Below are 9,871 nucleotides of genomic sequence, written 5' to 3' on the forward strand. Positions count from 1 at the left end.
CTCAAAGAAGAGGGGCTCCTGGGGGGCTCAGTCGGTTGAGCATCCGACTTTGACTCAGGTCATGGCCTGGAGGTTTCTGGGTTCAAGTGCCCCACTGGGTTCGCTGCTGTCAGCAAAGAATCCGCTTCGGGTCCTGCGCCCCCACCCGCCTGCTCCTCCCCTGCCTGTACTCTCTCTCTCTCTCTCTCAAAACTAAACATTAAAAAACACTCAAAGAAGGGGCGCCTGGGTGGCTCAGTCGGTTGGGCGTCCGACTTCGGCTCAGGTCATGATCTCTCGGTCCGTGAGTTGTAGCCCCGCGTCGGGCTCTGTGCTGACAGCTCAGAGCCTGGAGCCTGTTTCAGATTCTGTGTCTCCCTCTCTCTCTGACCTTCCCCCATTCATACTCTGTCTCTGTCTCAAAAAAATGAATAAACGTTAAAAAAATAAAAAAATAAACACTCAAAGAAGAAAATAAAATGTAATAAATGTGACTGTTAAACCCGCCACCCAAAGTTAACACGTTGATACCCTCCTTCCCAATTTAATTTCCTCAGGCACGTATTTTACATGTTACCAATCAGAGAAACAAGGAAACAGAATCTTAGCCACCTCTGCAAAGGGTCTTAGGGGTACGGTGATGCCTCTCCTCAGGGTAATCGTTTAACAACGCACCTTACACACGTATCTGGCTACCGTGCATGTTTCAAAAGGAGAAGGAGGAACGAAGAGGAACAGACTTAGTGGGGTTTGGGGCACAGACTTGGGAATAATAGCAAGGGATATCCGAACAACAGAGACGTGGGTTTCATTGAGGATGTGAACGGGGAAGACACTCCCATTGTCAGGGAATTTTCAAGGGCCTTGCAGCAAGTTTACAGCTAGTATAGCTGCTCACGGGGTTTGCGTTTTGCCTGACTCCAACCCCACTCCACAACGTGACATGATCTAAAAAAAAAAAGTCCTTGTCACGTGGTAACTTGGGTCAGTGGGGCTTTGGGGAACTCTTCCGGATAAGGGCCGATCAGAGAGAGGACAGATGAGGCCAGGGTCAAGGCAACAGTAGAAAGGCAAGCCCGATGGGCGTCGTTGGTTCCGCGCCCACCAAGCATCGACTTTTTTCTTTTCCTCTGCTGAAGAAACCTCATTTTGCTCTTGGTTCATGCCCCGACGCTGTCATCTCGTCCAGGTGTGACTCCTGTTGGGCCGAAGAGATTTCTAACCATTCTAGTAACTGTCATGTCGGAAGCGGACATTGGACCCAATTCTGGCCCAGTATAAGTGAGGACGGGTTTGCTGGAGACTTCTAAAGGACTTCTCCACACGCGGCGGTGAGTGACAGCGAGTCAACTTTCTCTCCTTCTGGAATCAAGGAAATGTGTCTCCCTAGTCGTGCCTGGTGTTTATTTTGCCGCAGCAAAGACCAGGCAAAGCTAAAGCTGGCTGCCAGCCACACAGGAGAAAATTCCAGACACCTGCTTCTCTCCCGACATCTTTGTGTCATGGTGTTTTTTTGGTAAAGAAAAAATGTATTATTGCTTTTTAATCGAAGTGTGCTCGACATGCAATATCCATCTAATTTATTCGTTTCAGGTGTACAACCTTGTGATTTGACATTTATAGACATCACAAAAGGCTCACCTCGGTGAGTCCAGTTACCATCTGTCAATATTACGGACTAGATTCCCTACACTGTGCCTCACATCTTGGTGACTTATTCAGTTTATAACTGGAAGTTTGTACCTCTTCATCCCCTTCTACTGTCATCCTTGAGCCACACAGCTGTCCACCCTGGAGCTGCTCTGCCCACTCGGCCTGCCATGCTGCATTAATCTTTAATGCGTACTGGGAATTATAAGCCAAGACTTCATTTAGTCTGTTAGCTTCTCGGTTCATGGAGAGAACTGGTCAGCATTTTTCCCCCAGCGTTTCTGCTTGACAGATGCGACATGGGGAATGTTTTGGCTGTGACATTTGAGAGTTGTCGACATCGTTTATACATTTCCATGCTTATTGATATAATCAGATTTATTCTTTTTGTGGCTAATTTCACTGAATTAATTGCCTAGAAAATTGTCTATTTTTTAATTTATTGGCACATGGGTTTGCATAAAAATCTCTTAAATTTTAGTGCTGTCTACATATTTGGTTATATTCTCTTTCTCATTTGGTGTTTTGTCTATTTGCGGATACTTCTGATTAGATTTACTTGATGTTTGCTTACTTCTTCTTAAAGACTAGCGTCTGGTTTTCATTTAAAATTTTCATGTTCATTATTGTCTAAAATAGGTTTGCTTTTTTTCCCCCTTTATTCCTTCTGCTCACTTTTAGTGTTTTACTTTAATCTTTATAACTTTTTTCTTTGAATAAGTTGCTTTATTTATTTACGGTTTTGTTTAATACTAAAAAACATACAGGACCGTGGAGTTCTCACCGGTTTGCCTTTGGCACCCATTAATTGTCATTACTTTGCATTTTCTTTCAGCCAGAAGAAGGACTCCTTCTTTTAAAATTTTTTTTTTAACTTTTATTTATTCTTGAGAGACAGAGAGACACAGAGCGTGAGCAGGGGAGGGGGAGAGAGAGGGGGAGACGGAGAATCCGAGGTAGGCTTTAGGCTCCGAGCTGTCAGCACAGAGCCCGACGCGGGGCTCGGACTCACGAACCGCGAGATCATGACCTGAGCCAAAGTCAGACGCTTAACCGACTGCGCCACCCGGGTATCCCCAGAAGAAGGACTCTGGGCCGCATGGTGTCCACTAGAACCTTGGTCTCAGGGGCTCAGTCACCCTCTACAGCACGTCCGTGTCCTGGGGCAAATTGCATCCTCTGACTCCTTTCTTCCCAGGTTGCGTTGTGGCAAAGCTTGATCTTGGAATAGAGGAAGGAAAACTGTTCTGTCGGGAAAGATGATTTGGTCAAATAGCACTGGTCTCATTTTATAAATTGTGTCTCCAGCCTTCTGATTAGTGTAGACATTGCCTAACATCCAGAGAGACAACATTGGGGGAAAGCAGTTGGTTTGTTTCTTTTTCTCTACTTGGTCTATTATATTTTAAGTACTTAGCTTTACTTTAATTACTGGGAACAGCATCCTATAGGCTGACTGTGAAATAGCTTCTCCCATAACATTCTAAGAATCTCTGATGTAGATTTCCGTTGTGACCCATTAATATGGTCACCGCACCCTTCCTCCCTCCCTTTCCATTTCCCAGTGGGATTCTGGGTAGGAAGCGCAAAGCAGTGCAGTGAACTATGTGCATACTTTTGGAAAAAAGGAAGAGTTTATGTAGGAAGGGAGTCGAAAATGGGGAAAAGCCATCATAAAGATGTATCTATTGGAGTTGGCCCATCTTAGTAATTGCTATTTGGTTCTCTAATTCAAAAAAATGTGTTAGAAGTGATAATATGCTTTCATTAGGATGGCTATTATCAGGAAAGAAAGAAAGAAAGAAAGAAAGAAAGAAAGAAAGAAAGAAAGAAAGAAAGAAAGAAAAGAAGAAAGGAGGGAAGGAAGAAAGAGTAAGAAGGGAAAGGAAAGGAAGGGAAAGGAAAGGAAAGGAAAGGAAAGGAACAAATGTTGGTGATTATGTGGATAAATAGGAAGCCTCGTGCATTGCTGGTGGGATCACAGAATGGAAAAGTGTCAGCAGAAGACAGTTGAGCGATTTTGCGAAAGTTAAACATAGAATTGCAAGTTCTATCCTCAGAAGAGCTGGAAGCGGGGACTCAAAAAACTGGACTTGTAGACCAATGTTCACAGCGTTAGTTTTCACAATAACCTGAGGGTGAAAACAAAGCCTTCCTCCATCGAGAGATAAACAACACGTGGCAGATAAATACAATTGTATATTGTTCAGTCTTAAAAAGGGAGGGAATTCTAACACTGGCTGCAACATGAATGAACGTCGAAGATGTTTCACTAAGTGAAATAATCTAGACGTAAGAGGACCAATGTTACGGGATTCTCCCATTATGAGATACCTCGATTAGTCAAATACATACAAACAGAAAGCAGAGTGGAGGGTGCCAGGGGCTGCGGGAAAGGAGTGAAGGGGAGTTATCTTTTAATGGGTATAGAGTTTCTGTTTGGGATGATGAGAAAACTCTGGAAATGAATAGTGTCGATGCTTGCACAGCGTTTTAAGTGTTACTTAATGCTATTGAACTATATATTTAAATATGGTTCAAATGATACATTTTCTGATGTATATTTTACCACAATAAGGACAATTTTAAAAGATAAACATTGGTATTTCTTCCTTTTACTTCTCAACCTCCTGGAACACTGATTGCTAAGTCATAACGTAAGAATGCTGGAGAAACAGAGCTTTTGTGCAAATCTCTCTCTCACTTTCAGGCACTCGGCCTTATGTCATTTTGAGAACATTGCCCTCTTTTAAACTTTTTTCAGGAGAAGCTCCCATTCATTTCACTTATCAAAATTCAAATGACGTGTAGCTCTTACTTTATTCTTGCGTTTTTCCGACCTAGTGAGCTGTATTTAAAATATATTCCTCGTTTAAGTCATTCTTTTAACAAATATTTATGGAGCATCTATTTTAGGGGAGGTCATTATGGGTTTTGGCGGGGGGTGCAGCGGTCAATATATCCAAGTATCTGCTTCATGGCATTTATATTCCAAGGTAAGCAAGACAGACAATAATCATGTGAAAATGAGAGAGATGATATTGCAAAGGTGGGCAGACATACGAGAAAAACTAAATCAGGGAAGGGGGAGAGGAACTGTGCATAGGGGAGGGGCAGTGAATTGTCAACCTTGTAGTAGTGAAGTTTCCATCAGGAGGTGGCATTTGAAGGCAGATGGTGGCAGTAAGCTTGCCAACCCGAAGCCATCAAGAAGAACAGTGAGTCAGGCGGGAAGAAGAGTGGAAGCCAGTGCCCTCAAGGAAGAGCAGGCCTGGCGGGATTGAACTCAGGAAGACAGTGAACAGGGCAGACATGATGGGAGATGGGTGCCACAGAGACTGGGGGATGGCCCAGGGCAGCCGTGTGGGTCCCGGGAGATCTACTAAACAAGGACAGTGTCTCCAGGAACATGGGACGATCCGGGGGGGGGGGGTGTCAGGCGGTGCTGGGCATCTTTCATGTTGGTCTCTGCCTCTTGATGGTGATGTTATTGGCTAGGAATGCCTGGGGCGTTTGCGTGGGCCCATGCTACTGTGGTGAAGCATCAGGGGACTTTGGAAAAAACAAGGTTTGTTGTTCACAAGTTCTAGAAGATATATGGCACATCTGGGGCCACACAGAGAGGGCTGGGGTCGAGGGTGAGGGAAATAGAGAGAGGCTCTGCCTTTACTAGGGTCCACGGGTGGGGAGGCCAGGATTTCTCAGTTTCACCCATTATTGGAGAATTTGTAATTTTGATGCAGATAGACAAAAGCAGGGTCCCTGGGGTGGCCAGTGATCTGGTTCCCCTAGGGCTTTCTAGCTGGAGAACTTCATGTGGGGGGGGGGGCCGGCCAGCCTGGCTCCTTATCCACTTGCTCCTCAAGCAACTGTGTCTGATAGCTGGTAATTTGTCTACTGGAGACGGATGTGTTGGAAATGGTTGCCTTGGCAATCGGAAGCTCAATGCCGGGCACTCACCCTACAAAGCTTCCTGCTTTGCCCTGGAATTTGCTGCCTTTGGGCATCTTGTTCCCTGAAACGGCCACAGTCATTCTCCCCTGTTTGTCTGCAATGTGATTTGCAGCTCCTGCCCTCAACAGGTGGTGGCCATTGAGACATGGGGTAGACCGTGAGGCTGCACTAGTCCGTTTGGGCTGGGTGACAAAATAACACAGACCGAGTGACATACACAACAGGAAGGTGTTTCTTCCAGTTCTGGAAGTTAGATTTCCAAGATCACGTATATGTGTGTGATAGATAGTAGGTGTATTTACACACACATACACACACACACACACACGTTTTTGTTTTTTTTTTTTCTTATTTGAACTTCACCACAAACCCAAACAAGTAAAATGTTTCTGTTGGGCTGAATTAAATACATAAGATCAGAGAGGCTACCCAGCTCACAATTGGTGGAGCCCGTCCCCCCTTTTTTTCCCCAACAAAGCATGACACTTCCAGGGCTCACAGTGCTGTAATTCATTGAATATGTATCATTCACTTCACTGACTGTGAACTCTTTGTGAAGAGAAATCATGTATTATTAATGTACATTGTTTTCTTTTTGAAGTGCCTGGAACATCGTTGTCATGAAATAAAAGGCGTGCTTGCTCTTCAGCTAGACAGATGTTTCTAAAGTTATAGGTAAGCTTAAACGTTGAAATTCTGTCTAATTTTCTTCAATTACTAAAAGAATTTGTTATGTTGACAATAAGAGGTAAATTTCAGTACCTTCTATTTGGATGAGAATATTCCACATGCATAAATGCCAAGATTGTAGTATTTTACTTTAATTTTATTTTTTTTTCTTAGAAGAGAGCCACTAGATCATTGACATTATTATCTGTAATGTTCTTTATCTAGATGGCTTTCAACTACCCAGAATCTCTGAATCCTTACGGTCTTTTTTTGGAGCACATCCAATTGTCTCTAATCAAAGATAGTGTATATTTAAATGTTAAGTAGATGTTATTTCTGATTACTTTATCTGAAGTTTTATTCTGTCTACAGCTAAATATAACGGAGCCAACCCTCACTGATGTTTTTGACGTTCAGAGAAATCCCCATCTTTAACATTTCAAGAAGTTCATTAGCCATGGGGCGCCTGGGTGCCTCAGTCGATTAAGCGTCTGTCTTCGGCTCCAGTCACGATCTCGCGGTTTGCGAGTTCGAGGCCCACGTCGGGATCTGTGCTGACAACTCAGAGCCTGGAGCCTGCTTGGGATTCTGTGTCTCTTTCTCTCTCTGCCTCTCCTCCACTTGTGCTCTGTCCCTCTCTGTCTCTCAAAAGTAAGCATGAAATAAAAAGAAGAAGTTCATTAGCCTGGACAGCCTCCTCCTGTAGAATGCCTTCACATCAACAGATTGTAGTGCTGGTACTTAATTTACATCATAGCTACACAGTGCAACACAAGCCGAGCTAAAAAGAATAGCAGTGAAGTCACACTGATGGTGTTGTCCACGTCTGGGGATTTGAGCCACGGAAGACTGTCCCATCTGCCAAGTGAAATCTCTCCCACCACTTTATATTTTCCAAAATTCAGTCTGGTAATCTCGATAGAGTAACACTGGACCTGCTAATCGTGTCCTCGTTGGAGATCCAAAGTGATGAAGTGAGGACAGAGGCCAGTCTGCTATAAGGGGGTAGAAGAGGTTCTTTTGTTCATACCCCCCAGATCTGCAAACTGGTTGTCAGTTTTGCCTCTACCAGACCAATCTAGAAGAGTGGATATTCATGGGACCAATCCCTGTCTGCATGACTTTATCTTCCCTATCTTACCCTGAATCCATTTTCATAACAACCCGTGTTCTACAAGAGACAGAAGCACCATCATTCAAAAAAGACCGTAGATAGAGGTCTAGGAACATGAGTGTCACTCTGAATTCAGAGATGTTTATTATCAAGGATCCTGTATGATTCTCTTGTAAGCCCTTGGTTTTCTGCACTACTTAGCTCCACCCAGTCTCCATCATTTGAAACAGGGACCTCTTGAGATCCTGGTAGCCGGAATATTCCTTAGAATCACATATTTTCTAACATCCTCATTGGTAAGTTAGCAAATACGAAGACACCACAGATCAGAAAAGGTGAATGTGAAAATGGAAGATGAGTTTTTAAAATTGACATCTACTGGGGCGCCTGGAGGGTGGGTGGGGGCTCAGTCAGTCAAGCATCTGACTCTTGATTTCGGCTCAGGTCATGATCTCAAGGTTTGTGAGTTTGAGCCCCACCTCGGGCTCCATGCTGATAGCACAGAGCCTGCTTATGATTCTCTCTCTCTTTCTATCTCCCTCTCACTCTCTCTACCCCTCCCTTGCTCATGCTCTCTCTCTTTCTCTCTCTCAACATAAATAAATAAAACTTAAAAGAAAAAACTAAAAAAACCAAAATCTACATCTACTCAGATCCTGACCCATTACTTCCTCTTTCACAGACACATATGGACAACAGTAAACAGACTCTTAGAAACGATCTCACAGTATATTTCCTTTGCCAAGTGTTTTACTTTTTTGAATCCTCTAAAAATCCCTACAGCAAAAGACTGGTTGAATTCAGTTTAATCGAATTTAGTTTCTAAAACTCAACTTGAGCCCTATCAATGTATGAAGATCAAAGAAAGTACAAGTTGTCACCAAGAGTGTTATATTGTATAGAGACATGATCTAAGAGTAAAACAGGAGAAGATGTCTCTTCCCTTGAAAGAGACCTCATGGGGAGCGCCTGGGTGGCTCAGTCGGTTGGGCGGCTGACTTCGCCTCAGGTCATGATCTCACTGTCCGTGGGTTCGAGCCCCGTGTCAGGCTCTGTGCTGACCGCGCAGAGCCTGGAGCCTGTTTTGGATTCTGTGTCTCCCTCTCTCTCTGACCCTCCCAGTTCATGCTCTGTCTCTCTCTGTCTCAAAAATAAATAAACGTTAAAAAAAAATTAAAAAAAAAAAAGAGACCTCATGACATGTATCCACTTTACCCCTCTCGGTGTTCAGAGGGGGTCAATTCGTTTTACAGCAATTCTTTTGAGCAGTTCCCTTCTTAATCTTCCTGAAAGTCCCATTTGATATTCATTTCTCAGGGTTTTACAAAGTTTTAGGAGTTTTCTACCAAATGAAATCCTCCCACCCCCACCCTCAGAAGAGATGACTTCAACCATTCATGAGTCCTCAGTAGATAGACATTTTGTCAGAAAGTTCCCAAGGTATTGTCACATAAGCAGGAAACTGGACAGTGGCATAGACAATGTACTACAAAATAGGATACCTGGAGTATATAAAGCGCTGTTCCCAGGAGCATTCCTTCCGAGAACCTGGCCAGCATGGGGCTACATAAGGGCAAGCAAGGACTCAAGGAAGGCAAAAGCCTGTCTCCACTGGAAGTTCATGGGCACCAAACACAGGACATGGCTGTTTCATAATTTTGCCAAAGATGAGCTCTGCCTGAGGTCCCTACAGTAGCGTCGGGTTGAGTCACATGGGGGAACTTCTTATTTATTGTGACTCTCTGTTGCTGCTCTCTGGATAAATATAGGATTTTTGTTGCAAGGGCTATTGATCCTTTCAAACATCATAAATTCTCCCCAAGAAAAGAAACAAATCCGCGCAAATAAACTAAGATTTACCTTTTCTTTATAATAAAACAAAAATAAAAATCTCTATATTTTAGAAACAGGATAGCACAGCATCCTTGCTATAAAAGACTTGGAAAGTTATATTTGTTTTTGTTTGAAAAGGCATCTTAACGGTTACACCAGATACTTATTAGAGTTGAAGGATTCTGAAAACTTTCCTGGATACACTTTCTGATACGTTAACATTTATATTATAAGCATTTTTCTCAAGGGATGAGATTGCAAATGTAAATGTCATCTCAAAATGCAATCATAATCCAAGATGTAAGATAACTTTATTCCCACAGTAAAACATGGCATTTGATATTTTCTTGGATATTGGAAAATACGTAGATTATTTGAAAGCACTCTTTTAATGCTGAAAGTGACTTTGTCATTTATACAAAGTCTTGGGTTTTAATAATCTTCTCACTATTCCTATTTAGAAAAGTCTTTGAAACAAAACTTGTTAGATAAAGAAATAAGGAAATGACTACAGTGAGCTGTTATGGCTCCCTAAGATCCATTAGGAAATGTTAACCATTATTAATGTTTTGTGAAAGATCCTATTTTAACATATATCCACGTAAATAGGCTCTTGATGAAGTTTTCTGTCCCTTGCCCATAAAACATCACAGAAAATAATAAAGCTCATAG

The sequence above is a fragment of the Herpailurus yagouaroundi genome, unplaced genomic scaffold (genome assembly GCF_014898765.1).
Source record: "Herpailurus yagouaroundi ecotype Mexico unplaced genomic scaffold, PumYag 214, whole genome shotgun sequence".
NCBI lineage: Eukaryota > Metazoa > Chordata > Mammalia > Carnivora > Felidae > Herpailurus > Herpailurus yagouaroundi.